The sequence below is a fragment of the Dama dama genome, chromosome 30, assembly GCF_033118175.1.
Source record: "Dama dama isolate Ldn47 chromosome 30, ASM3311817v1, whole genome shotgun sequence".
NCBI classification, from domain to species: domain Eukaryota; kingdom Metazoa; phylum Chordata; class Mammalia; order Artiodactyla; family Cervidae; genus Dama; species Dama dama.
In genome coordinates, this window is record NC_083710.1 from 33,860,493 (window position 1) to 33,888,438 (window position 27,946).

Sequence of the window (27,946 nt, forward strand, 5' to 3'; positions counted from 1 at the left end):
AGAGAGTAGAGAGTCTTTACATTGGTTCTTCTGCCCCTGGTTAGGTTGTTTAGTGAGGAAAGGCTCAATAATACATGTGAAGAGAAAGAAATTCTGGTGCAGAACATATTTTATAGTTTAAAAAATTACTGATGCCTTCCAAACCCTTAGATGTGTAAAGTTTTCCAAATAAAATGTATTAGAAAATTTAAAAAGATACATATGACATTTATATAATTGAAAATAAAGATATGCATGAATATATGTTAAAGTTTTATCTAGAAAGATACTGACAACTGTGGCTGTCTCTGAGAAAGGAAACTGTGAGCCTGGGTGTCAGGGGTAGCAGGGAGAATTTTATGTGTGCATGTGTATGGATATATGTACAGGAAGACATACACAAATGTTTATATCTATATATATCTTTATTTTGACATTTTTTAACCTGTACATGTATCACTTTACTTCTTTAATATGCCTTTCAGAAAATATGCCTTTAGACAACAAAAGCAAAAATAGACAAATGAGACCACGTTAAGTTTAAACGCTTCAGCATGTCAACGGAACAATCAACAGAATAATAAGACAACCTACAAAATGGGAGAAAATATTTGCCAATCATGTTATCTCATAATGAATTAATATCCAGAGTTTATAAGGAACTTTTAGAAATCAACCAAAACAACAAAAAATAAATAACCCACTTTAAAAATGGACAGAGGACTTAAACAGACAGTTCTCCAAAGATGATATAAAAATGGCCAACAGACATATGAAAAGATGCTCAGTATCACTAGCCATCAGATAAATGCAAATCAAAACCTCAATGAGATATCACCTCATAGCCATGAGGATGGTCACTGTCAACAGATGAGAAAATAACAAGTGTAGGCAAGAATGTGGAGACATTGGAACACTTGTGCAATGTTGCTGGGAATGTAAAATGGTGCAGCCACTATAGAAAACCGTATGGAGTTTCCTCAAAAAATGAAAAATAGAACTAGCATATAATCCAGCAATTCCACTCCTGGGCATATGCCCAAAATAATTCAAAGCAGGATTTCAAGGAGGTAGTTGCTCATCCATATTTATTGCACTGTTATTCACAATAACAGTGAAAGCAACTCAAATGCCAGTCAACAGGTGAGTAGATAAATGCGCTCTATACACATAGTGAAATATTATATAGCCTTAGAAAAAGAAGACAGTCCTATCACAGGCTGCAATATGGATGAACTTAAAGCCCACTACACTAAGTGAGGGCTTTCCTGGTGGCTCAGGTGGTAAAGAATCTGACTGCAATGCAGGAGACCTAGGTTTGATCTCTGGGTGGGGAAGATCCCCGGAGAAGGAAATAGCAACCCACTCCAGTATTCTTGCCTGGAGAATCCCGTGAACAGAGGAGCCTGGTGGGTTACTGTGCATGGGGTCGCAAAGGGTCAGATATGACTTAGTGACTAAACCACACTAAGTGAAATAAGTCAGTCACAACAAGACAGATACTGTGAGATTCCACTCACAGAAAGTGTGTAAAATAGTGACAGTCACAGAAACAGAATGGAGAAAGGGGCTTGGGTGAGTGGGAATTAGTATTTAATGGGTATAGATTAATTTAACTTAATTAACTTAATGGGTATAGTTTTGCAAGATGAGAAGGTTCTAGATCTGTTGTACAATGATGTGAATATATTCAACAATACTGGATTATGCACTTTTAAATGGTTAAGATGGTTAGAGAAAAAAAATATCTGACCTCTTAAATCCTAGCACTGAGCCCGCTTGGTTTCACCTCTCAGAGCTGTATAGGAGACCTGCATCTTTTCCCTGCAAAGGATGCATTTGAAGACTTGTAACCACAGCCCCCTGGACCAGCTGCTCTTCTCTGGGTCAAGCAAGCCACATCTACACATCAGGTCTTCTACTCTGGCCATCTGGTCACCCGCCCTGGCTGGCCCAGCGCCTGTGTTGCTTTAACAGGGCCTTAGGCATCCTTGACACGCTGCAGCCCACCCACCATGATGGAGGAGAGATCCCATCCCAAGCAGCCAGTGCAAGCAGAGTGGTCACGAGTTTGCTAGAACGGAAGAGAAAACCAGTGCTCCTTAAATTCACACGGCTACTTTACACTTTTTAAGGCATTTTACAAACTGGGTTAAATTTACTACTTACCACATCCCTTTGGGGGAGGCATTGCAGGAAGAGAAGGCCTTGGTCAGAGAGACAAGGATTTGCACTGGTTTTCCAAGTCTTTACTGGTTGGGCCCTTTCCACTCTGCTGCTTGCTTTTTTTTTTTTTAATAATTTTTTATTTATGTATTATTTTTTTCTGCACTGAGTCTTCATTGGTGCGCTCAGGCTTTCTCTAGGTGTAGCAAGTGGGAGCTGCTCTCCAGCTGAGTTGCGTGGGCTTCTCATGGTTGAGGAGCATGGGCTCTAGGGCATGTGGGCTCAAAAGTTGTGGTGCATGAGCTTAGTCGCCCCCGAGCGTATGGAATCTTCCTGGACCAGGGATAGAACCCATGTCCCCTGCATTGGCAGGCGGGTTCTTAACCACTGAACCACCAGGGAAGTCCTCTGCAGCCTGCCTTTGATATCACATAAAAACAAGCAAGCAAAATAAAAAACAAACCGAAAAAGATCATCTGCTAAATTGCCCCAAGTGTTACAACTTTGACAGGCCAAGAAAGTTTTCTACAGAGGTAGGAGAGAACACATTGACGTGTCCCTCAGATGACAGCGCACATCCGGGGGGCCAGAGGCCATTTGCGGGGTGCCCTGGGGTTACCTGGCTCTCCCTGAGCCAGGAGAGCTGGGGGGCCCCGTCTTTGGGGAGACCCAAGCGTGCGTCCATCTGAGGGTAAGAGAACAGTTAAACCTCCACGTGGCAGAAAGAGCAGTCCCCTCCCCAAGTCTTCGTGAAAGATGCCCAGAGCATCCTTAGGGACATCCTCATATCTGAGACCTGAGCCCTGACAGGGCTTGGGGGACCCCTCACAGGGCTTGGGGGAACCCCTCTTCTGCAGTGGCTGGAAATGGAGAATGGCAGCTGAGAGAGAGCGGGGAGGTGGTGGGAAACAGGGACCCTGGTGGCCAATGCGAGAGTGTGTGGTACCCAGAGGCCTCCAGCCAGCCCGGCTGGACTGGACACACCACCCAGTTCATGCCTGCTTTCCTCCTGACTGGCACGTTCCCCTGAGGCTGCACATTCCCTCTAGTAACTTCATTTTCCCCCTTTAGGACCATTCCCTGGCCATTTTAACCTAATTTCATCAGCATAAACTAGTTAGGGAAGCAGAAGGAAGAGGCACATAGGAGCATTTCCTTGCAGTCTGGAGCATCAGGGCCCTCCCCGGGGAATGAGAAAAGGGCCTCTCCTCTCGCACAGAGAGAAAAAAGATATTTTTACTACAGAGGACACTCCCTGGCGTGCTGCTCTGACAAACGTTGGGCTCCGGGAGGGAGAAAGAGGCGGGAGAGGAAGGTGGAGGGGTTTCTGCAGGAAGCTGCTTTCTGGCCTCTCATGGATAAGATCTGGCTTAGGGAGTGATATTTAAAATATTTAACAAGCAAGCCTGACCAATCAGAGCGTGGGGGGGCCTCGGCGCCAGCTCCCAGAGGCCCCCTGCTGGGCCATATGTTCCCCCATTGGTTGCAGGATGGTGGGAGGTGTGGGGGACCCGGGGAGGACCCCCTCCCCCCAGCTGCTGCAGCTTTTCACAGCAGCTGAATGTCAGTCTGATGGGCAGGGGATGGGAAATGCTGGTCCCCACCTTGAGCTCCCTGGGGTGCTTATTCCAGATCACTACCAGCAAGAGTGACCTCAGCCAGTTCCCTGGCAGAAGCGCCGGATGTCCTGGGAACAGCCAGGGAGGCCTCCAGGTCTGACATCTGAGGGTCCGGCAGCTCCTGCTTTTCCAGTGGGCTCTTTTTCTGGTTTTCTCACCCTCTCTTTCCAGCCTGGCGCGCAGCTGGTGCAAGCTGGCGCCTCATCTCATCAGGAATCCAGGGTTCTTCCTCTGTGAAGGGAGGGGCCTGGGCATCCAGAACCACTGACAGATGTCTGCAGGAAGGGGCCTCCGCACCTGCCAAACCGCCGGCTTCCTTTCTCATTCTCCAGGGCTCTGGGGAGCACCAGTATGTGAAACATGTGTCGTGTGCCCTGCCATTTCCCCTTTCCCCGAAGACCGGCTGTCTCATCTGAGAGTGACAAATCAGGCAGCTGGGTTTCCTGAGATGGGAGGCGAGAGGTGGCATGTGGGACAATGTCCAGGTCACCCAAGAGCCGCACTTCCTAAGACCAGCTGGGGATGGGGTGCAGAGACAGACTCCTCATCCTGGTGCGGAGACCACAAAGATCTGTCTCCATTTTCACGATCTGAGAACTTCTTGCTTGAAATGGAGCACTGAATTTTATTATTCTTATTTCTGTACATATTACTTTGACTTCTAGTATGTATAGTTTAAAGATTCACATCCACCTGACAATGCAGGAGACCCAGGTTTGATCCCTGGGTTGGGAAGATTCCCCTGGAGGAGGGCAACCTTCTCCAGTGTCCTTGCCTGGAGAATCCCATGGACAGAGGAACCTGGTGGGCTACAGTCCATGGGGTCGGAAAGAGTCGGACACAACTGAACCACTAACACCACCACCACCAAAGATTCACATGTGTACAAGGCTTATAAAAACATCACAACCCAGTGCTTCCTGACTCACCCATTCTTACCTCCAGTTACGTTACTGTTGTCCCGAGTCAACTGCTGGCTGTGATTTCAGTGGTACTCCTGGTATGTGCTGCCATCAGTCTAAATAATATGTTTGTAAAGCTGCATCTTTGATAATTTGATAAATCTTCTACTGACTTATTGCTGTGGAAGATGAGGGTTTGGCTTTCTTCTCCCCTCCTGGACACAGGTATTCACTCCTTCATTTTCTCATCTTAAAAGCCAACTATCATAAGATGTACCATTATCTATGAGTCACTACGAAAGAACAAATGTGTTCCCCAGTTAAATTAAGAAACAGTACTTTTTTTTTGGCCACACTGGGAGGCATGTGGGATCTTAGTTCCCCAACCAGGGATTGAACCCTCTCCCCCTGTATTGGAAACTTGAAATCTTAATCAGTGGACCACCAGGATCACTGTCTTATCACATTGATGGGAAGATGCAGTCTGACTTTCAAGATGTTAAAATGTGAAAGGCATGTGCACGTTAAAATATTATAAATTATGGGACTTCACAATTTCTGATTAAATTACTGATCAGTTTTCATCTTATTTTGACTGTATACATGGTGTTGTCGTCTCGTAGCTCAGTTGTGTCCGACTCTTTGCAATCCCATGGACTATAGCCTGCCAGGCTCCTCCATCTGTGGGATTTTCCAGGCAAGAATACTGGAGTAGGTTGCCATTTCCTTCTCCAGGGGATCTGCCTGATCTAAGGATTTAACTCACACCTCCTGCACTGGCGGGTAGATTTTTTTTTTACCACTGAGCCACCTGGGAAGCCTGTTTGTATACGTAGCGTACTATGGTTGTATTTTGATTCTGGTACATCTTCCCCCCACCTTGGAGTTAATAATTGCCTTGTGTGTTTAACTGTGTATTTTGGGGGGTGTTTTTGAGTAATTCATCCTCAGGTTCGCCTCAAAGTGATGAACATGTCGTAATCTCTCAGTTGTTCTCTCCCTGTGGGTTGTCTTCCTGGATTTGTCTTCCTGCTCCAGACTCAGAGCTGGTTGGAGCTGGTTCCCCCTCAACTGGTTGTACTTACATCTCAGAGTTTCCCTTCAGCATCATTCTGAGGATCCTCTTTCCTTCTCTTCCTGTTGGATCCTCTGTTTCCCAGAGCTCCTGTCATTTTTCTTGGGATATCCTTTGTTTTGTTGGAGCACATCCTTCAGTAGATTGCTAAGAAAGGGTTCATGGCAGATAAATGTTTGGGGGACTTGTAAGTGTCTTTATTCTTCTGTTGCACTTGGTAGCTTGTCTGGATATAGAACTGGACTTTGCAAATAACTTTTCTTCATGTTAGGGTCTTCCCTCTGGTGTCTACTGGCTTGGTGCTCATACTAAAGTGATGTGTGTGCCTTAGGTTTGTGGTCCAGTGGGCTCCAGGCTGGTGGTTCTGCAGCGATCTGGATGTTTCCTGCTAGGTCAGTCTCTGTAAGTCTTTTCTCTTGGCCTCACCAGCTTCCCTGGAGATGAATCATCTGGTCTGCTTGTGGGGTGTAAGCCTCACTGCCAGCACTCCGGGAGCCAAGATGGGGGAGGAGACTGCGGCTGTTACAATCCCCAGTGCAGACTGTCATTTACTTCTGTTTCAGCAGCGGGTCATCTGCCAACTCCCTGTAGCACTCGCTGTCCACGTGACCTCTGATTCAGTCTTTTCTCCCAGCGCTGGGCAGGGGTGTGGCCTGGCTGTGCAGGTTTGCAGGAAGACAGGTAGGGCATCTCCTGGTTCCTTGCACTAATTTTCAACACGTTTATCTTCAGTGCACCTGCACCCATGTCCTACAAGGGGGGAACCGATCTCTGTTTCTTTCTCAGGTTCTGCGGAAGCTGGTTTGCTTCTTCCAGGCTTCCCTCCCTGTGGGCTTAGGTTTTGGCTGTATCTTCTCTGCTAAATTAATGACCTCTCTTTCATCTACTTTTTTAGTTTCCCGAATATTGTTGACTTTTTTTGCCTACTTTTGTCTCCATTCCTATTCTCTCTTTGTCCTTAGGAGTCTAGACAAGGTATATCAGTACATGTTTCACAAGTGGCTCTTGCGGGGAGAGGGAGGCCCTGATTTGTACTGGTCCAGTTTCTGGTGGGTCAGTCCTCCTAGTATGGCTATTTCGAGTGACTAAAAGAACAGCACTGAACATACAGATGGGAAGGAATGCTGAGAAGCACATCGTTATATAATATTTTTACCATACAGACACAATAGACATAAAGAGTAGCTAAATAAACTCAAAAGAATATATAATTGCAAAATTACTATGAAGTGGTAAGTTTTGAGAAATTATTACCATTGCTTGCAGTGTCATTTTTAAAATTGTAAGCTTATGTAATATAGCTTTGAAAATAACTGTATTTAACAACTTGTTCCAAAAATTCCTAAAAATTTAACAATCAGTTCTCATAAGCCAGTATCAGCTGCCACTGGCATACCATTGGGTTAATGTGTTTTTAATAGTTCAATTGTTATTTCAGTATGTTATTGGAATACTATTTTTCCTTTTTTTTTTTGGCCATGGGATCTTAGTTCCCCAACCAGGGATTGAACCTCTGTTGCCTGCAGTGAAGATGCAGAGTCTTAACCACTGGGCCACCAGGGAAGTCCTAAAAAACTATTTTTCAAATGAAAATACTAATTAAAAAAGATGCGTGCACCCCAGTGTTCATAGCAGCACTATTTGCAATAGTGAGGACATGGAAGTAACCTAAATGTCCATCAACAGATGACTGGATAAAAAAGATGTAGTACATATATACAATGGGATGTTACTCAACCATAAAAAGAATGAAATAACGCGATTTGCAGTAACATGGTTGGACTTAAAGAATGTTAAACTTAGTGAAATAAGTCAACTGGCTAATCTAAGAAATAATATAAATCAAAGTATATACACTCAGATTTAGAAAACAAGCTAGTAGTTACCAGAGGTCGGGAGAGGGAAAGGTGGAGGGACAAATTAGGGGAATGGGACTAACAAACTACTATGTATAAAATTGGTAAGCAACACAGATATACTATATAGCCCAGGGTGTTACACGTATTATCTTGTAATAACCTACAATGGACTATAACATGTATAAATTCTGAATCCCTGCGCCGTACATCTGAAACACAATATTGTAAATCAACTATACTTCATTTTAAAACAAAAAGTTTTTCAATTTGCTCTTATATAGCACACAATTATCTTTCCTCATATATTGGAGGTTTTTCTCCCAGTTTTGTTGAGATATAAAATAACTAGCATATAACTCATATGTTGTTAACTCAATGGTAATTCATCCAAAATTCACATTATCTAACTGAAACTCCAACTGTGGTAGAGGAGGTCTGACACCTTGGTGTAATGAATGATGCTTGACCCGAAGAACGAATGGAAGAGTTAAAATGAGGAAACGGAGTACCTGCCTGGCAGTTCGGTGGTTAAGACTCCACGCTTCCAGTGCATGGGATATGGGTTCAACCCTGGTCAGGGAACAAAGATCCCACACGATGCCGGCACGAGGCCTTACTCGGACAAGACAGCAACTGGGCCAAACTTTCCATTTTGATTTAATCTCTATATTTAAAAAGACAGTTTAAAAAAAAAAAGACAGTTTAGCGTATCTGTGTTTCTTCGCAGTTGTCTGAAGTAGTGCCAACCAGCTTCTTCAAACACACGTGATCATGAAGAGTCTGTATAATAGAGCTGAGTGACTTCCCAGAGCCTTTCATCAGCTAATCTCAAAGCGTTTTACCAAAAGTACCTCATTAAGTCTCACCGCAACCCAGCGTGGGAGTCGAAGGGGAATATCATTATCCCCATTTTACAGAAGGGAAAAGCAGAGGCCTTAGAGCAAAGCAAGGCTAGCTGAGACTGGCTCACCAGCGTGCAAATCCATTATGCTATCATTTCATGATAACAGGATCTTAGGCACTAGTTCAGGGCTGTTCCTGGTGGCTCAGTGGTAAAAAATCTGCCTCCCAATGCAGGACTTATAGGTTCGATCCCTGGTCTGGGAAGATCCCCTGGAGAAGGAAATGACGACCCACTTCAGTATTCTTGCCAGGGAAATCCCATGGACAGAGGAGCCTGGTGGGCTACAGTCCATGGGGTCGCAGAAGAGTCAGACACAACTTGGCAACTAAACAACAACAAGGCGCTAGTTTATATTTTCTGCCTCTAGGTGGGCAAGTAAGGATGCAAGTTTCATTCTCTGAAATAGTGAAAACTTCTTTTAAGTCCTAAACTGTATGATTCTGGTTTTAACTTTTGCTGCCCTTCTCACACCTTCCTACACATGTGATTTTGTGGCATTTTATGTACATTATTCAACATAACTCCAGTCTAGCCATAGGAATAGGGGTGAGTTGACAAGAAGGCCTTACCATTTGGGCTACAAGTAGAAGACCAGACGCTGTGGTTTGAGCAGATCACAAAGCTTTAACAATTGCCAAAATAGACAACAGACTTCTGGAGCATTTATTTACTATGTGCCACTTACAGAATTTAATACTTTACATGCATTATCTCATTTAAATTATTTTAATCTTCATAATAACCATCTGTGGCTAGTGTCAAATTTTTTTTTTTTTTGGCCGCTCCACATGGCATGTGGGATCTTAGTTCCCTGACCAGAGAACGAACCCATGTCTCCTGTATTAGAAGCACAGAGTGTTAACCACTGGACCAGCAGGGAAGTCCTGGTTGGTGTTAATACTATCTCTATTTTATACATGAGGAAAGTGAAACTTACAGAGTTTAAGGAAACACAACTAGCCTCTTGGCTCCAGTGATTGGTGTAGAGATGGACCCATCACCAAAGAGTGTCCCAACCCAGGGTATTCTGGGCTGGACCCAGCAGAAGAACCCTTCCTTCTTTGGTCAGAGTCTTTTGACTGGGAGCCCAGTGAGGTGGACTCCCACGTCCACTGCTGTGTGAGGAAAGCTCTCTGTAGGCAGAGAGAAAGAAATCCACACCCAGGAAAGCAGAGAAGAGGATGGGTAGAAAGAACTCCGATGGAATTCAAGTCCTTGCCTCTGAGTCCCGGCCTCCCTTCTCCAAGCCAGTGGGAGTTCAGGTCTGGCTCCTTGGCCCCTGGGAGACCCTGACCAACACTGTGTTTAAGCGCCTGCCACCCCACTGATAGATATTATCATGTTTACCAGGTTAGGAGAGCCCACCATTGGGCCCCTTGGACTTCCCCCAGTCTCTCTCAAAGCTGTAAGCCGGTAAACTCTCCACACAGTACAACCCTTTCTCTACACCTAGACACATTCTGTGTCTTGCCCATAAGATTCTTCTCTATCTCTTGTTACTAGGCTCAAGACTCCTGATGCAAATAGAGTATATCGCGATCATGCGGTCAGCTTGAGTCCATATTCGGGACTTTGTCTTCCAATCTCAAGAGGCAGGAAAAAACCATGGTACTTACCATAAAGGGCTTCCCAGGTGGTGCTAGAGGTAAAGAACCTGCCTGACAAAGCAGGAGATGTAAGAGCCGCTGGTTCAATCCCTGGGTCGGGATGATATCCTGGAGGAGGAAATGGCAACCCACTCCAGTAGTCGTGCCTGGAGAATCCCATGGACAGAGGAGCCCAGAGGGCTACAGTTCATAGGGTCGCAGAGAGTCAGACATGACTGAAGCAACCTAGCACTCACTAAGCATACAAACTGTACAATGGTGCACTAATCATACAATTATACAATGGTGCACTGGCCAGAATTACATAGGCCAGAAATAGTTTTTGATAGGGTGAGTGTTGGGGGACCATCACAGAGTTGTCCACTTTTTATTTTACCGAACAGTTAGTAGACTTAAATTTATCCTTCTTCAACCCTTCATTCCTGCATTCACTTTTAACAAGTCTACTAAATGCTTTGCTGTAAGCCCTGAACAACGTTATAGTCAAATCATTGGATGACTGCAAAAGTCACACTGATTCTTCTTCCTAAAATCCCACTCTTCGCTCCACTTGATACCCCTGATGACCTTCCAGGATTCAGGTGAGAGCGTCAGGAGATTGTCGGTCATTCTTGTTGGCCATAATTTAAAACCTGCGTTGGAAGCCAGGAAGAGAAAAGGAGGTGAGGAGGAAGCCCTGGCAGTAGACACTGCTCGTTCAAAGCTAGTGAGGAGCCGCGGTCCCTGTGGACTGCGTGATGCCCTGGGGCGTGGACCTTTCAGATGCCTGTAGTCCCAGCTTGACTTCAGTCTCCTGAGGCCTGAGTCAGCCACCAGTGACTGACCACCAGCTCACGCCCAGATTCCCGACCCTCAGACACTGTGAGAGATGGCACACGTCTGTTGTTTTAAGCTCCTGAGCCTGGGGATGGTTAGTCATATAGCTAGCCGGTTACTACAGGAAGGCGATGCAGTATTTATTCCCTGCTACCCTTACTGTCTCTGGGAGTCCCTCCTTCCTTCCGCAGGGAGGGCAGTCCAGGCCCCTGATTATAGGGGTGGAGGCATCCCCCTTCCTTTGTGTCCCCCCTTCCTTTGTGTCCTGGTTACACCTTCATTATCTCCTGGATGTTTGGGTGAATGGATGAGAAAGGACACACAGACTCCACAGAATGACGTAGACGGTCCTTTTTGCTCCTGTCTCAACTGGGTGGAGGATGGGAAGCGTTTTTGTGTACCTGTAGGCTTCAGAAATGGGTACAAATAAGAATAAACTTTCATTGTTCATTTCTTATTATAAAAGCAATAGTATCTGTGGTATAAAAAAATTAAAAAGCAGGACTTCCCTGGTGGTCCAGTGGCTAAGGCTCTGCACTCCCAAAGCAGGGGCTCCGGGTTCGATCCCTGCTCAGGGAACTAGATCCCATGTGCCGCAACTCAGAGTTCACGTGCCGCTACTAAGACCCGGGGCAGCCAAATAAATAAATAAATAAATAAATATTTAAATGAATAAAAAAGAAGACCATTTAAAACCTTTACTTTCAATATGCAGATACAAATACTGTTAATAACTGAAGCATCTTATACTTCTATGTCTATATATTTTAAACAAATAGGTAAAATATTTAGTGCTAGTTTGTTTTTTCATTAAATATACTATAAGCCTGTGTTTATGTCATTAACACATTGTCATCTACAGTCATAGTTTAAAATAACTGCCTAGCACACTCCAATATACAGATGTCATAATTTTTAAAGCCAAGTCTTTTTGTTGGACATAAATTTGTTTCTATTTTCACTTTTCTTAGAAATGCTATAAAGATTATGTTTGTAGTTAAATATTTGTACCTTTCCTTGACTTTCCCCCTTTGGGATTAAATTATTAAAGTAGATTGGTTGACTTAAAGCATATATACATTTTTAGAGCTTTTCCTACATATTGTCCAATTGTCTTCCAGAGAAGTCTTCCACTTTATAGTTTATTTCTGTGTCTAATTCATACCTTTGCCAGCACTGAGTAATGATTTTTATCTTTCTGGCCTGCTATCTGACTGGGTAACACAAGGATCTCAGGAGAAGTCTAGCTTACATTCAGAAATTGGCAGCATCTCTTGAGTGTGAACAGGCTGTACTCCAGCCCGATGCCCAGTCAAGTGTGAGGGAAATGAAGCCATGAGTTGAATCTGTGTCTCTCAGATTAATCTTAGAAGATGAGGAAGGGGGACTTCCCTGGTGGTCCAGTGGTTGGAACCCTGAGCTGCCAGCAGGGGGGTGCCAGTTTGATCCCTGGTCTGGGAACTAAGATCCCACAGGAGGCTAAAAATTAAAATAAAGTTGTAAAAAAAAAAAAAAAAACCCAGATGAGGGGGATGTCTGCATTGGAACTCATCCCTATGTTTTCAGGATGAAAGATGGCCAGACATAAAATATTCAAATACTTTGGTCCGAAAATCATACTTTTGGAAATTTAACTGAAAGAAAAATCCCACTGAAAGGAAAAAGGGTGTATACTTCAAAAATGTTTATTGTAACATTACTTATGATAGGGGAATGTAAGCAACTGAACAGAGGAGAAATGGTTTTAAGGTTGATATCTATTGATGAAATATTATGCAGTTGTTAAGTTAGTTAATAATAATTATGTAGAAACACGGGAATATATTTATGATATGTTAAGTGCAAAAGAAGGATATACATTTTTAGTTCTTAAAACGATATGCTCATTAAGTCCACGTGGGTGAACTTCAGAAGAAAGCACAGAAACTGAACACAGTTGTGAGAGAGTGGCACCCCGCGTCTACAGTTGACCTTGAAAGTCATCGTTGTGCGATTACAAGGAAAAAGTAACCATTTGGAAAGAGGTGGGAAGAGGTACGTGGAAAGAGGAGGGTGAATATGCGAGAGGGACAGTCAGAAAGTGCTAGGTCAGCCCCAGTAAGTTACTCAGGGAGGCTTTGAGACTTTAAAGGGCGAGAGGGAGGCGCTGCAGGCAAACAGCTCGGCTGGAAGCCAGGTTCCACTTCATACCAGAAGTATGAGCCCAGACAAGTTATTTAACTTCCTGCCGTTCAGTTTATGTAGCTGTAAAAATGGATGAATAATGCCGACTTGTGCAGATGTTGGGGGAGGGGAGGGGGAGGAAGGGGCCGGGGCAGGGGTGGGGGTGGGAGCCTCTGTGCTGGACGCAGGTCTGCGGTAGGTGCTCCAGGAGGGGTGGCGATGATCAAAAGCGACACTGCTCCTCTTCTGTATTCATCTTTTCATAATTATTGATACTACAATAGAGAGAAGGAAGTCTAGCCAAGAGAAAATATTTCCACATCTATTTCTGGCAAATGTAAACCACAGCAATTCTGCCCAGGACAGAAGGGAGTGAGTGAGGACTTTTCTCAGCTGGGCGGTTACAGAGCTAACTTAGCGGTGTCTCTGCTGCCTCCCTGTTACCTGATTTATCTGGACACCTTGACTGCTGATGGCATAGCATAAAAAGTATCACAAAACTGCCAACCGTCCGCTGTGTACTGCAGGAGTAAACCTGGTCATGAAAAGATAATGGCCAGAAAAAAAAGTCAGAAAATCTTACATAATATCTATCCCTGTGTTTTGCTTTTTTTAAAAAAAATTAGTTATACAAAACTGATTTTACGTAACAGGGGACAAAGACTGAGTGCTGCACTTCCCTGGTGTTCCAGTGGTTAAGAATCCGCCAGTGCAAGGGGACGTGGGTTCGATTCCTGGTCCAGGAAGACCCCGAATGCCGCAGGGTAGCTGAGCCCGTGCACCGCAACTGCTGAGCCCGAGGGCCTACAGCCTGCGCTTTGCAACAAGAGAAACTGTAGTGCTGAGAAGCCTGTGCGCTGTAACTAGATAATAGCTCCCACTTGCAGCAATTAGAGAAAGCCTGCAGGCATCAATGAAGACCCAGCACAACCAAAAATAAGTAAAATAATGAATTAGTTTAAAAATACCCGAGTGCTGGCTCTTGTTAACACAGTGGTTTGAACCAGCCCCAGAAGAGCAAGCCGCAATGCATTTGGCTCTCTGAGATGTCAAGACTGTTTGCCAATCACTTCTGGATTCACAGTATCTCTTGCACCAGGGAAAACTCAGAAACGAGAGAGAGAGAGAGAGAGAGAGAGAGAGAGAGAGAGAGAGAGAGAGAGAGTGACCTGACTTATAGACATTCAGTAGAAAAACTCAGTGACCACCTGATGCAGAGAAATTGGGGACCGGAAAGAGGCCCATCTGTCTTCTCTTCAGGGCCAAGAAAAGGGGGGGACAATTTCTCAGCTACCCCCACCCCTTTTGTAGGGAGAAAGAAGCACCTTGTTTGTACCTCGTCCTTTTTGACAAATTCCTTGTCCTCCTAAGAACCCTTTTCTCTTCTTCTTCTTCAAAAATCTTTCAACAGTAACAGCAGCTCCAATAACTGGAGTTATCTTGGCATTAAAATGCAGGCTTCGTGGACCTTGTGTGCAAGCGGCTGCAATTTCAAAGGAAACTTCTTTTGCTGGGTATTCAGTGTTACACGGGGATTTGGGGAGTTAATCTTCACCGTCTCGGTTGTGGGGAGGGGAAAGGAAAGAAGAGCTGCTCTTTCTAGGTGCTGTTCCCTGTGGGTATCTGTCTCCTTTTGTACCCTGGAGTTATGGAGAGGGACAAAACTTGGAGTTGGTTTTGTCCATCCCCCCCACCCCGAGCCCCTCGAGGCATGCTGGGCTCTTCTTAAACCTCCAAAACAGATGGTTGTTGATCAGAGTTTTAAAGATCCCAGGATGGACATTCTGCAGCCTCCCTTGTTAACTGATGTCAGTGCTTAACCTGATTTCATCAGAATAACTTCTTTTTTAAATTACACCAACAATAGTGGAAATTTGAAAATTGCCCAAATACGTGCAGTAGCTCCCCACTGCATAAACCACCTGCAGCCATGTTGCTACAACTTACATTTGCTGCAGAAAGAGTTGGAGTTTAGGAGATGCAGTTTTATAAAAATACAAGGTTTTTTTTTGTTTGTTTGTTTGTTTTGAGAGAAAGAGTTACAAGTACTAATCAGTCCTCTTCCTCACGGAGTCAGGGCTGCTCCATCATGGGTCCTGCCTTCAGAACCCCAGTAAGGAAGCCCTGGCCTTAAGTCACATGGATCTTTAGCCTCCAGGGGACGCAGACTCTCTGCTGTGCACTGCGCCATCGTGGGTCGGGCGGGAAGGATGTGGCTCACCAGGCGTCTACTGGGGAACCCCCAGTGTCTCTTGGATTAAGGGTTGACTGAGCCCCACATCTGACCCAGATGCCTATTTTCATATAGCCTGTGAGCTAAGGTTTTTGTTTGTTTGTCTTTGTTTTTTAACCTTTGAAGTGGTTGGGAAAAAACCAAAAGGAGAACACTATTTTGCAAGGTGTAACATTGTTCAATCGCTCAGTCAAATCCTGTCTGACTGTGTAAATGAACTAGAATTCCAATTAGCTAGAATCTTCCACTCTGTCTTCCTCATCCTGCCTTGCCTTCCTTTTCCTGTCTTCTCCTTTCTTCTCAGTTTTGTGTTAAACACATCGGGAGCACCCAGGCCCTCTGGCCACCCTTGAGCATCCTTGCTTACCTAGCTAGAGCTCTGGGTGGAGCAAGTTGATGATCCATGATCCAGTTAATTAGTCCATAGATAACCTTCTTTTTGTCTACATGGGTTGTTTTAAAAAAATGTTATCCTTGTTCCTATTGAATCTCACCCTCTTTATAAACTATTTCTTTGTTCAGTTCATGCTATTTTGACTCCCGCCTGCCTTCTTACTAATGCCTCACAACTGGGTGTCATCTGTGATCTTAATTAGGAAGTTCTCAGTTGCATCACTGGGGTGAAGACAGAGATGTTCAGCCTGGGCTGACACGAGTGAGATCAAGCAGGATGCTCCCCGGTGGAGGCTGAGTCATCGATCAGCCACCTCTTGGGTGATATTATTCAGCTCTTAAGAAAGAAAGGAGTCTTATTTCTATCTCATTGATGAAAAGTCATTGGCAATAGAATCTAAGGTCATCTTTCAGCACAGAGGTTACACCTCCTGCTTATTCCCTATCTACATGGCCGATCTATTGTTGAAGAACATTAAATTGGCCTGCTGAGATTTGATCTTCACATACTGTCGATGTGAGTGCAAACTGATTGATTGTTGATGGTGGACTCACTCTTTTTTTTTTTTTAACTTTTTATTTTATTTTGGGGTAGGTAGAGCCGACTGACAGCATTGTGATAGTTTCAGGTGAATAGCAAAGGGACTCAGCCATAAGTATGTACACATATCCATTCTCCCCCAGACTCCCCTCCCATCCCGGCTGCTTTATAACACTGAACAGAGTTCCATGTGTTATATAGTAGGTCCTTGTTGGTTATCCATTTGATAACACCAAAACCATTTCGTAGTGGGGTATAGCCAATTAACAGTGTTGTGATAGCTTCAGGTGAAGAGTGAAGGGACTTAGCCACACCTAAACATTTTTCCATGCTCCCCCAGGTTATCCATTTTAAATACAGCAGTGTGTACATGGGTGGACTCATTCTTGACACTGAAAAGAAGTGGATTATATGGTGTCCTGCATGGGTGTTGCATGGGGTGAGACCAAGGCCATCAGGGAGACCAGTCGAGGTCACATTTTTCACCCAGGCATTATGCCAGGTACTTTATGAAGATTTGCTTATTTAATATTTGGAATAGCCCAGGGAGTTTGGTATGGCTGTTCTTCTTTTCCAGCTAAAGAAACTGAGGCTCAGAAGGTAGAGGATCTTGTGCTAGGCCACACAGCCGGTTGGCAGCATTGAACTTGAACTTCTAGTCTTTCCCACTGACTCCTGGCAGTGATGAGTGTGTGCTCATCTGAACAGGACCACACTGTTGGAAAGACTGTCTTTAAACTCCCAAGGCTTCAAATAGCGCCTGGGCACAAACAACTTCAAAGTTTATCATCTGCCTTCTAAGACCCAGCTACCATCTCCAACTGCCTCCTGGATGTTTCCAGTAGCATCTCATTCTAAAAACTGCTGCTCCACATGTCAACTCAAGCAGTGATCTTCTCTGCAAAACTCAGGACCTCCCCACCCCTCCCATCGCTGTCGTGTGCTTTTCGGTGGTGCAGTATCCTTTCAACCTTCTCAAAATAGGAGTTATTTTTAAGCCCCTCCCTGCGGATTCTTTCTCTGAAATCTTCCTCGCCTCCATCTCCCATTTTCTATTTCTACTTTCCTTTTTGCCTTGATCACCCAAGGCTTAGATTATTGCAACAGCTAAGTACATCTTTTACCAGCTGTCACAATTAAACTCTGTATACTCAAGTCAGTTCCTTCCTTAAAAGTTCCTTTCTTGATTGTGTTTGCATACTGAAATTACCTGGGAAGTCTTAAAAGTACTCAGCTTTGTGTATGTTGGGAGTCTTCAACATGACAGCATTGGGGTATCAGCATTGTAGGAGCCACGTCAGGATTCTGAGACCAAGGGTGCTGTCCTAAGGTTCTGGGGATCAGACATAGTCCCCAGGAATTAAAGAGGTGTGACTCTAACCTCACTCTTGTCTCTTTGGACTGGATGAGATGAGACAGGCTTAACTGCCAGTGACAAGAGTCAGGTAGGTAAAGCTTCGCCCTGTTGCAGCCCGCACTTTCTCATAGCCCATCCAAAAGGTATCTACTGTTTTCCAGTGACCGACTCAGGTGAATGGTGCCTCTTTGGGGTCTTAGACCCTCGCACAGAAGGGTCATGCTCAGACTTGCCAGTGTCACAGTTTATACATGACATGTTTTCAAACCAACGTTCACAGAATTCTCTGATGGAGGTGAGTTGGCTGGCACATCTGATCAATTAATCCAGAATATAATGACTTGATGCAGTGTTTTTGTTTTTAATTTATTATTTATTTTTGGTAGTGTCGGATGTGGGATCTTTGCTTTGGCTCTCAGGTTTGATAGTTTCCGTGCACAAGCTTAGTTGCCCCCTGGCATGTGGGATCTTATTTCTCGGACTAGGAATCAAACACATGTCCCCTGCATTGGAAGGCAGATTCTTAACCACTGGGCCACTAGAGAAGTCCCCTTAATGCAATGTTTTAAAATCTGTGTTCCATTTAACAGTAGCGCGATAAGGTACTCCAAAGGGGGAAAAAAGAGAATTTCATGCCCAAATAATCTTCACAAATCTCTTGAGATGCACTTTAGCATATTAAAGGCTCTGAGAAGGTCTGCATTCAAAACTTTTGATCATTACTATATTCTCCAAACATATTTGACTGTTGTCAACTGAAAAAAATGCACAGCCTAAAAATTGAGAATTATGTTTTATTTGGCAGACAAAACTGAACACTTAAGCTCAGGACACAGCATCTCAGATAGCTCTGAGAAACTGCTCCAAAGAGGTAAGGGTGGAGCCAATATATGTAGGAGTTTTTGCAACAAACAAGATACGCGTAACAAAGAAAACGCAACAGGTAGTCTTCCTACATTCTCCGCAGAAGATGGTCGGTCCCTTCCTCTCCACATGTTGTAACTGATGGTTATACCACAAGGTGGCAGGTGATAGGAAACGAAGAGGGAGTAAGAAATCTGGCTGTGTGACTCTGGTCCCCAAAACAGTGGAGAACTCTGGGTTTAGGGAATCTGAATCTTTTATACAAAGCAGTAAGCCTGTAACACCCTCTGCTTCGCGGATAGACATTATCTCAGTCTCACAAGAATGTAAGCACACTCGCATTTTGCTTCAAAGGGAGACACTGTCTCTCTTTATCAAGGCTGTTCAATGCATACACATCCTTCAAAAGACAGTCCAGAACAAAAGGGAGTCAGAGTCTCTGCTCAAGACATGCAGAAATTTGAGATATCCATGAAGAATTGTATCCCTCCAGAAATGTCTTTTTAAGCTAAAACTCTCAATAAATGAAGTTGGAATGAATAAAATTAAATGAAAGATTTTTTACTTTTACCCCAAATTGTCTACTCAATTCTCCCTTTAAAAAAAGTGATGTTGGAGAGAATTATTAATGTCTTATCATTATTGATGCCCCAGATCCGGAGAAACTTCTTAAACACTGCAGGAGTCTTGGTACACCATTGTCTCTGCTTTAATTGTCTCTAACTTTGGTATTTCAGATTCCCTCTGACTTTTTCACGCTTCTGTCTAAAAGACTGCCTGCTGACAACATCTTCCTCACTCCCTGGGCTCAAGGCTGCCTCCTTTCTTCCTGTCCCCAAACTTTTTAAAAACTCTTTCTGGTCCTCTTGGGTTTCACCTCATTGGCTTTTGTCAACAAGGTATACAAAGAGAAGACAAAACAATTCCACTTCTCAATGCGTTGGCCGTCTTCTCATAGCGTGTGAAAGTGAAAGTCACTCAGTCGTGTCCAACTCTTTAACCCCATGGAATTCTCCAGGCCAGAATACTGGAGTGGGTAGCCTTTCCCTTCTCCAGGGGTTCTTCCCAACCCAGAGATGGAACCCAGGTCTCCCACAATGCAGGTGGATTCTTTACCAACTGAGCGATGAGGGACTAGTTGAGAGAAATCTTAAATGCTATCTCATCATACCTGCTCATTTTACAGATGCATGGGGTTCTGTGGTCACATGAATAAAGGACATACACTACGTTCAAAAAGTTTACAGGTGCAACTGTTTTGGAGAACTGCTTGGCAGTTTTTAGGAAGTTAAATATATCTACCCTGTGATCCAGCCATTCCTTTCTTAAGTATTTACCCAAGAAAAATGAAAACATATGACCACAAAAAGCTTGCACAGGAATGTCTGTAACTGCCTTATTCATGATAGTCGAGACCTGGAAACAACCCGATGGATAAACAGATCATGAGATATATAAACATACATGTGGCACTAGTGGTAGAGAACGAGCCTGCCAATGCAGGGGACGCAAGAGACAAGGGTTTGATCCCTGGGTCAGGAAGATCCCCTGGAGAAGGAAACCCATTCCAGTATTCTTGCCTAGAGAATCCCATGGATGGAGGAGCCTGGTGGGCTACAGTTTGTAGGCTCACACAGAGTCAGATGAAGCAACTTAGCATGCACATACATGCATCCATATATGCACAGTGAAATACAGCTCAATCACTACCAAAAAAAGAAAAGAAGAAAGAATGAGCCAATATACACAGTAACTTTGATGAAGGTAAGAAATCTCACATGGAGAAAAAGAAGCCAGACCCCCCACAGAATTAAATGCATGTGGCATGATCTGATTTCTGTGAAGTCTAAGAAGTAGCAGAGCCAGACTATGGTGATGAGAAGTCAGACACTGGTTGCTGCTGGATGAAAGGAGAGAGGATGGGCTGGAACGAGGAGACTTTCTGGGATGATGAAAACATCCTGTATCTTGCTTCAGGTGGTGGTAGATTCGTTCAACTCTTTTTTTTCCTTCTATTTTTTGACTGTGTGGCATGTGGAATATTAGTTCCCCACCCAGGGATTGAACTTGCGCCCCCCTGCAGTGGAAGCACGGTGTCTTAACCACTAGACCACCAGGGAAGTGTGGATTCAACTGTTAAAACTTATTGACAGGAACGATTAAGGTCTGCTCTTATGTTAATAATACCTCAATTAAATCTTTCAAAAAGTTCAGCATACTCCTATACTGTGGTACATTTCAGAAGCATCAATCCAGCAAATATATACCATCTTTCTTTGAGAAGAAGACACAAGACAGAGTATTCCTTAACCATATTTGAAGACAGGCCGCACTTTGATGGTGCATCTGGGGAACGAAACATGCTTTAGAGGACGGATGGCTTTGTATGCTGACTTTTCTCCTCTCACATACTGACTGTTTCTTCTGCTTCCTTCCTTCCTCCTCAACACAGAGAGGGGCAGCTCAGGCCAGTGCCCGGGGCAGGATGGTGAGGGACCTTCCATGACCCGATTCCCCTGACTCCCCCTGGCCAGACCAGGCGCCCCTGTTGGACCCTTGTCTCTCCGATCACCCCTGCCCATCACCTCCTGTCAGTGGCAAGAGACAAGGTTAGACAGGGGAGCTCGGCTCCCAGTGTGTTTGCAGGACGTTGCTCTCTCGGCCACGCAGTCCATTCATTCCGTCACACCTGCGTCCTTCACCAGCTCACAGCCCACACTGATGTGAGTGCCTCTGTCCGTCACTGTGTCCCACTCTGGGGACACAAGACTGAGTCAAGCACCATTTCTGCCCCCCAGGGGAGAGAGTTACATAAACACGCCTTTTTTTCTTTTAATGGCTTTTAACATTTTATTTTGGTTTCAGTTGAACAGAGAAGGGATTCAGCCATACATATCCATGACTCTTGAGAGTCCCTTGTACTGCAAGGAGATCCAACCAGTCCATCCTAAAGGAAATCAGTCCTGAATATTCTTTGGAAGGACTGATGCTGAAGCTGAAACTCCGATACTTTGGCCACCTGATGAAAAGAACTGACTCATTCCCTGATGCTGGGAAAGATCGAAGGCGCAAGGAGAAGGGGATGACAGAAGATGAGATGGTTGGATGGCATCACTGACTCAATGGACATGAGTTTGAGTAAATTCTGGGAGTTGGTGATGGACAGGGAGGCCTGGTGTGCTGCAGTCCATGGGGTCACAAAGAGTTGGACACGACTGAGCGACTGAACTGAGCTGATTCTCCCCCGAACTTCCCTCCCAGTGTTAGGCTGCCGCATAACACTGAACAGAGTTCCCCGGGCTACACGGTAGGACATAAACACACCTTTTTTTTTTAAGCCAATTAACAATGTTGTGATGGTTTCAGGTGAACAGGGAAGGGACTCAGCCATGCACATCCATGTCCCCCTTCTCCCCCAAACTCCCCTCTCATCCAGGCCGCCATACTGCATTCAGCAGCGTTGCCTGCGCTCTACACCGGGTCCTTGTGTACACTGTGGAGCAGCAGTGTCCACGTGGAGCTCAAGGCCAGCTTTTATCTTCATTCCTCCCCTGCAGATGTGCTGATTTCCTCTTTCCCAGATGGGGCTGCCGGAGGCGTGACTCGTAATACCAACCACTAAACACAACAGGAGGCTCATTACTGTGACTGAGAAGGGATCTGTTATCAGAGGGAGGCTCTACATGCGGGCCAGGTGCCAGAGTGGTGCAGTGCGGGAGGGACGCCAGGGCCTTCGGGCTTTTCCTGCACCTCTGTGGGTGTGGCAGCTGAGAAGCAGCCCCAGAAGCTCCAGCAATAAGGGGTCATATAGATCCATAAGCCCTGAAGCCCATGAGTCCAGTGGGTTTTGTTTCTTGTTTGTGTGGCAGGGCTGAAGGGAGCTCAATTTTATGGTTTTCATAGAACTATCAGGCTGTCACACAAAATGACCCCAGACTTCTTGCTCATTGTCCAGTTCAAGTGCGTGATATATTCTCCCCTTTAACTGGTAGCTGGGCAGGTGGGGAGGGTAAATTCAGCTACTGGCTGCACTCAAGGGCAGCAGGAATAGCCTGGCATTGGCCGTGGCCTTGGCCTCATTGATTGCCCTTGCAAGCAGGAGTCCAAGGGAGATGGTGGAGCCTTAGGTATGATTCAAAGCCCAGAAGCCTCTTCAGTTCAGTCGCTCAGTTGTGTCTGACTCTTTGTGACCCCATGGACTGCAGCACGCCAGACTTCCCTGTCCATCACCAACTCCTGGACTTGCTCAAACTCATGTCCCTCAAGTCAGTGATGCCATCCAACCATCTCATCCTCTGTCACCCCCTTCTCCTTCTGCCTTCAATCTCTCCCAGCATCAGGGTCTTTTCCAGTGAGTCAGTTCGTTTCATCAGGTGGCCAAAGGATTGAAGTTTCAGCTTCAGCATCAGTCCTTCCAATGAATATTCAGGACTGATTTCCTTTAGGAGAGACTGGTTGAATCTCCTTGCAGTCCAAGAGAACAAAGCATTCTAGGGAACAATGTCTCTGTTGACTTTTTTAATGTTTCTTTATTTATCTTTGGCTGCATCAGGTCTTAGTTGTTGCATGTGGGATCTTTCGCTGTGGCGTTCTGGCTTCTCCCTAGCTGTGGTGCATGTGTTCCAGAGCGCGTGGGCTCTGTATATGTGGCATACAGGCTCTCTAGTTGTGTGTGGGCTCAGTTGCCCCATGGCATGTGGGATCTTAGTTCCCCGGTCAGGGATCGAACTAGCATCCCCTGCATTGGAAGGCAGATTCTTAACCACTGGACCACTAGGGAAGTCCCTGGCTTTTTAAAAGAAATTAATATGAACCAATTCTGTCTGGAGAATGCCCATGGACAGAGGAGCCTGGCAGGCTACAGTCTATAGGGTCACAGAGTCGGACACGACTGAATGACGACTAAGCACAGTGTTGACTTTGTGTGTGTCTGTAGAGTTTCATTCGTTTTACTGCATGTAGAGTTCCTTAAAACCATCATCACAGTCAGGATACAGACAGTCTCGTCCTGCCGAAATTCTCTCCCGCTGTCCCATTTTACTCCCACCCTCATCTCACCTCTGACTCCTAGCAACTACTGAGGCGTTCTGTATCACCATAGCTTTATCTCTCTGAGCGCATCATATAAATGAAATCATTATAGTACATACCTTCTGAGCCTGGCTTTTTTCACCCAGGGTAATTTTATCTGACGATCTTTCTTTAGCCCTTTAGCAGTTCTTCTAGAGCAAGTCTGCTGCTGGTGAATTCTCTTATTTTTCACTCACCTGAGACGGTTTGCATTTCACCTTCACTCCTGAAGGATATTCTCTTACAATATAGGATTCCAAGATGACTGTTTTTTTTTTTTCTTTCTGCACTTAAACACTGTTGCTCAACTACCTGCTCTCCTCCAGTTGTTTCAGATGAGAATTCCAGTTGTTCAGCTGTTCCAACATAACCTGTTGTTTTTTTCTGATTGTGATTATGATTCCCACCCCCCCATTTCCAGCAGTTTGATTATGATGCGTCTGGGCATAGATTTCTTGGGTTTATCTTGTTTGGGGTTTGCTGAGATTCTGGAATCTTACCGGTAGGTTTTATGCCTGTTGATAAATTTGGGACGTTTTCAGTCTGTATTTTTCACTTAGTTTTCTATATCATACTCTGTCCTCTGAGACTCAACTGACACAAATACTAGACTTTTTAGAGTTGTCCATATAACTTGGAAGGTTGTTCGTTTTTTTTCAGTCTTTATTCTCTCTCTTTTTAGTTTTTTGCTTTTTGGTTTTTCCTGTCTTTCAAATTTTTTTTTATTGAAATATAGTTGATTTACAATGTTGGGTTAGTTTCAGGCGTACAGTAAAGTGATTCAGTTATATGCACACACACATCCCCCCATATTCATTGTTTCTTGTTAAGACTGGATACTTTCTACTTTGAGTTGATCAACTTTTTCATGTTATTTATATTCTGTTTTTAAACCCATTTAGTGAATTTTACGTTTTTGTGAATCTATTTTCATTTTTAAAATATCTATTTGGTTTGCCTTGTGTTTTTTATTTTTTGGCTGAAGTGTTTCAGAGTGTGTGTTTTTACTTCTTGGATCATTTTTATAATTGTTGCTTTAAAGTCTTTGTCAAATAACGTTCACATCTGTATCATCCCAGCACTGCCATTCGTTGATTGTATTTTCCCGTGTGAGCTGAGCTTTAGCTGGTTCATATGCCAGATATTTTTGGATCATATCACAGACATTCTGAATATTACGTTAGGAGTTACTGGGTCTTGTTGAAATCTGGTAGAGAATGTTGATTTTTTTAGGCAGACCATCGACACAGTTGGGCTCAGGATGCAAGTTCTGAACTGACTTCTGTGGGTTGTGGCTCCAATGTCAGTTCCACTTTCAAAGTCTTTGCAGTGCTATTCACATTTCTCCTGAATGCCCACCATCTCATGGTCAGGCTGAGACCTAAAGGGCAAGGAGCCTGTTAGTTCAGTTCTCTGTCTTTGCAGCTCTGTTTGTAACAGAATCCAAGCATGCCTGGCTTGGCGGTGAGCCCAGAAATTAGATGATAACATCATGAGTTTGTTTCCCCAGTCCCTTTTCTCTGTACAATCTCCCTGGTATTTTCCAGTTTCCTGGGGTTTCCCATTTTTGGCCGTCCATGCAGAAACCTGGGGTTTTCTTTTCGATATTCTTTTGTGCAGTTCCTGTGACTTTGCCTCTGTCGAGGGCCGGTTCATCAGAAAAGACCCTGATGCTGGGAAAGATTGAGGGCAAAAGGAGAAGAGGGAGGCAGAGGATGAGATAGTTGGATGGCATCGCCGACTCAATGGACGTGAGTCTGAGCAAACTCTGGGAGATAGTGAAGGACAGGGAAGCCGGGCGTACTGTAGTCCACGGGGTCTTAAAGAGTTGGACACAACTGAGCAACTGAACAACAACAACAAACGGCCAAGAGGATGGGGGACACAGAGAAGAAAAAGCATGTTCTTGGAGCCTGGAGAGGAAGAGTCCCCGTCCCCAGCATTTTCCATGCTTGTCAGAGGAGGTGATGGAGAACATGTGACCTCCAGGTGACCCATGACCTGGATCTGGGGAGGCAGAGTCTCCTCACCCCCCTCCCCTCTCATGAATGTACATTCTGCCCATGATTCCCGCAGTGGGAGCTGTTCCCAGAACTCAGCCTTGGGAGGGGGTGTTGTTGAGGCCATCCAGATGGTGTATGTGACTGGACCCAGTCAAGGGCTCTGCATAATCTTTCAAGGTTCTGGGGGGTGGATGCAGTGTCTGTTTGTCTTGCAGCTGCTCGAGATGAACGCCTTATGTAAGTTCCCTTGTTCATGAAACCTGCCTCCTGCCAACCTGTGGGGTCTTACTTCTTACCTCCATGTCTCCCTACCTGCCTTGTATGGGCACCAGTTTCATATTTCACGAAGGAAGCTCCGGAGGTTGTGAACCTATACCACTGACACCAGGAGGCTGAACTTGAAGATTTCTGCTGGCGTGTCCTCGGTCCACACTGACATCCACTTCTGGGCTTCAGGCTTCCTTGCATCTATTCCAGGGAATACCAGGGTGTGGGAGGGGAATGGTGGATCTGAAGTCAGCTGATGCTGCTACGGATTGGTGTTTTCTGCTTGGTTCTCAGATTGGTTCTCAGATCACTGCCCCCCTCATTCTGTCTGGGAACTCACTGGGTGAGCCAGGATAGAGAAACGGAGATCTCATCTTACCCAGATCTAGAAGCTGCTCATTGACTTTGCTGAGCCATTTCTCCAAAGCTCTTTGGTCTGAAAACTGGGGACCCTTTCTTAGTTACAAAGGGAGAGCGGATGTATTATCATAGGAGTTTGTGATGACAGTTGTCGAGTATGTGAGTCTGTACATCTGTGTGGGTGTGAATACTTCTGAAGTACAGATAAAAGACACCACAGCCTATTGTGGGCATCGTGAAACCTCCAAAGAGAAGCCCAGCCCTCGTCCCAGACCAGAGTGGCGGTCACCCTCCTCTTGTCCCCAGACACCGCTGATGGGAGCAGAGTCTGCCCATCCTGTTTGGTGTGATGGTACTTTGGACAGCTGCTTGGGGGTGGCTCTCCTCCTAATGGCCTGTGGAGCGCCTGTGATATTCCATGTGGGGAAATGTCAGCCCAGCATCTTATCCCAGCATCTCCTTTCCATTTGTTTGTTTTTGTTGGTTTTGTGTATGTGAAACTTTAATCTTTTTTTTTTTTTAATAATATTTGTTTATTTATTTAGTGCACTGGGCTTTAGCTGTGTCATGAAGTATCTTTTGTGGTGCACACGGGCTCTAGAGCCCACAGGTGTAGTTGCTCCATGGCACGTGGGATCTTAGTTCCCAAGGATCAAACCCGTGTCCCCGACATTTCAAGGCAAGATTCTCAACCTGGACCACCAGGGAAGTCCCCGAAACTTTAATCTTTATTTTATGTCTTAGGCCAGGCCATCAGCTATGTTTGGGGTCTTAGTTCCCTGACCAGGGATTGAACCTGTGCCCACTGCTTTGGGAATGTGGAATCTTAACCACTGGACCACCAGGGAAGGCCCTTCTCTTGCCAGGACCCTTTCGAAACTGTCCTTTCTTCTCTTCTGCATTTACCCATTTCTTCAGCCAGCTCCTTTTATGGAGTGATGTGACGGTAGGAAGGAATGATTAGACCCGGGCAGCAGAAGAGAATGAGTAGAGTGTTTCTGTGACAAAAGGAGGATCTTACATGTTGTAAGTGTCGTGATCCGGGCTGGGGCAGGCTTTTGTGGGGAAGGAAGCGGCAGTGCAGAAAACTCTTGATGGATAAAGATATAGCTGTTCTCGCCAATGTCACCCAAGGGATAAACAGCTTGCCCGCCATAAAATCTCATTAGTCCTGCCAGGCGGATAAAGAAATGTAAAGATTTGTGGCCCCAGTCTAACTAAAGCCATTATCTCAAGACTGTTTCAGCAATGCATTATGAGTCTATTTGAAGATTTCAATTTACCTGTAGTTGGGTTTGCTTTTTTTTCTTCCACTGGAGGAAAACATTCAGCCTGTTTCATTGTTTTGGATTCATTTTTTCAGAGAAATGAAACTATCATAGCCCTCCCTTCAAAAAAAGTGGAAACAACACCAGTTACCTGTCTCACCCCCACCCCCTGCCTGGCCCACCCACACACAATCATAGAGAAGATTTCTGTTGGTGCAGTAAGGGCGGGGGCCACCTGGTGGGTGCACAATTGAAGAATATGATTGACGCAGTCGTAAATTCCTTTGTGCTTGAAAAACATGCTGAGAATCCAAGGAAAACTCAGTTTCTCTCTGAAGAAGAGACATTACTATGAATATAGCACTATTTTCCTTTTATATATATTCATTGAGAGAATTATAGACATCAATTATTAATTATTATTAATTATATTATATTAATTAGTTATATTAATTATTAATGCATATAATTCTCTCAACAAATGTTAGCGAAGTGCCTCT

At 44.8% G+C, this 27,946-nt stretch overlaps 1 protein-coding gene across 2 annotated transcripts in view; it reads left to right on the plus strand.

Moving 5' to 3' along the window:
* Positions 1-12,834: 12,834 nt before the first annotated feature.
* KATNAL1 (katanin catalytic subunit A1 like 1) overlaps positions 12,835-27,946 on the plus strand; it is a 92,582-nt gene continuing 77,470 nt past the window's right edge. Inside the window, exon 1 of one of the 2 annotated variants that reach the window (XM_061133625.1) lies at positions 12,835-12,951. The gene's annotated coding sequence lies outside the window, so the exon portion shown is untranslated. Of the gene's footprint in view, positions 12,962-27,946 lie in introns of both variants that reach the window. The other variant, XM_061133623.1, reaches the window with a different exon arrangement.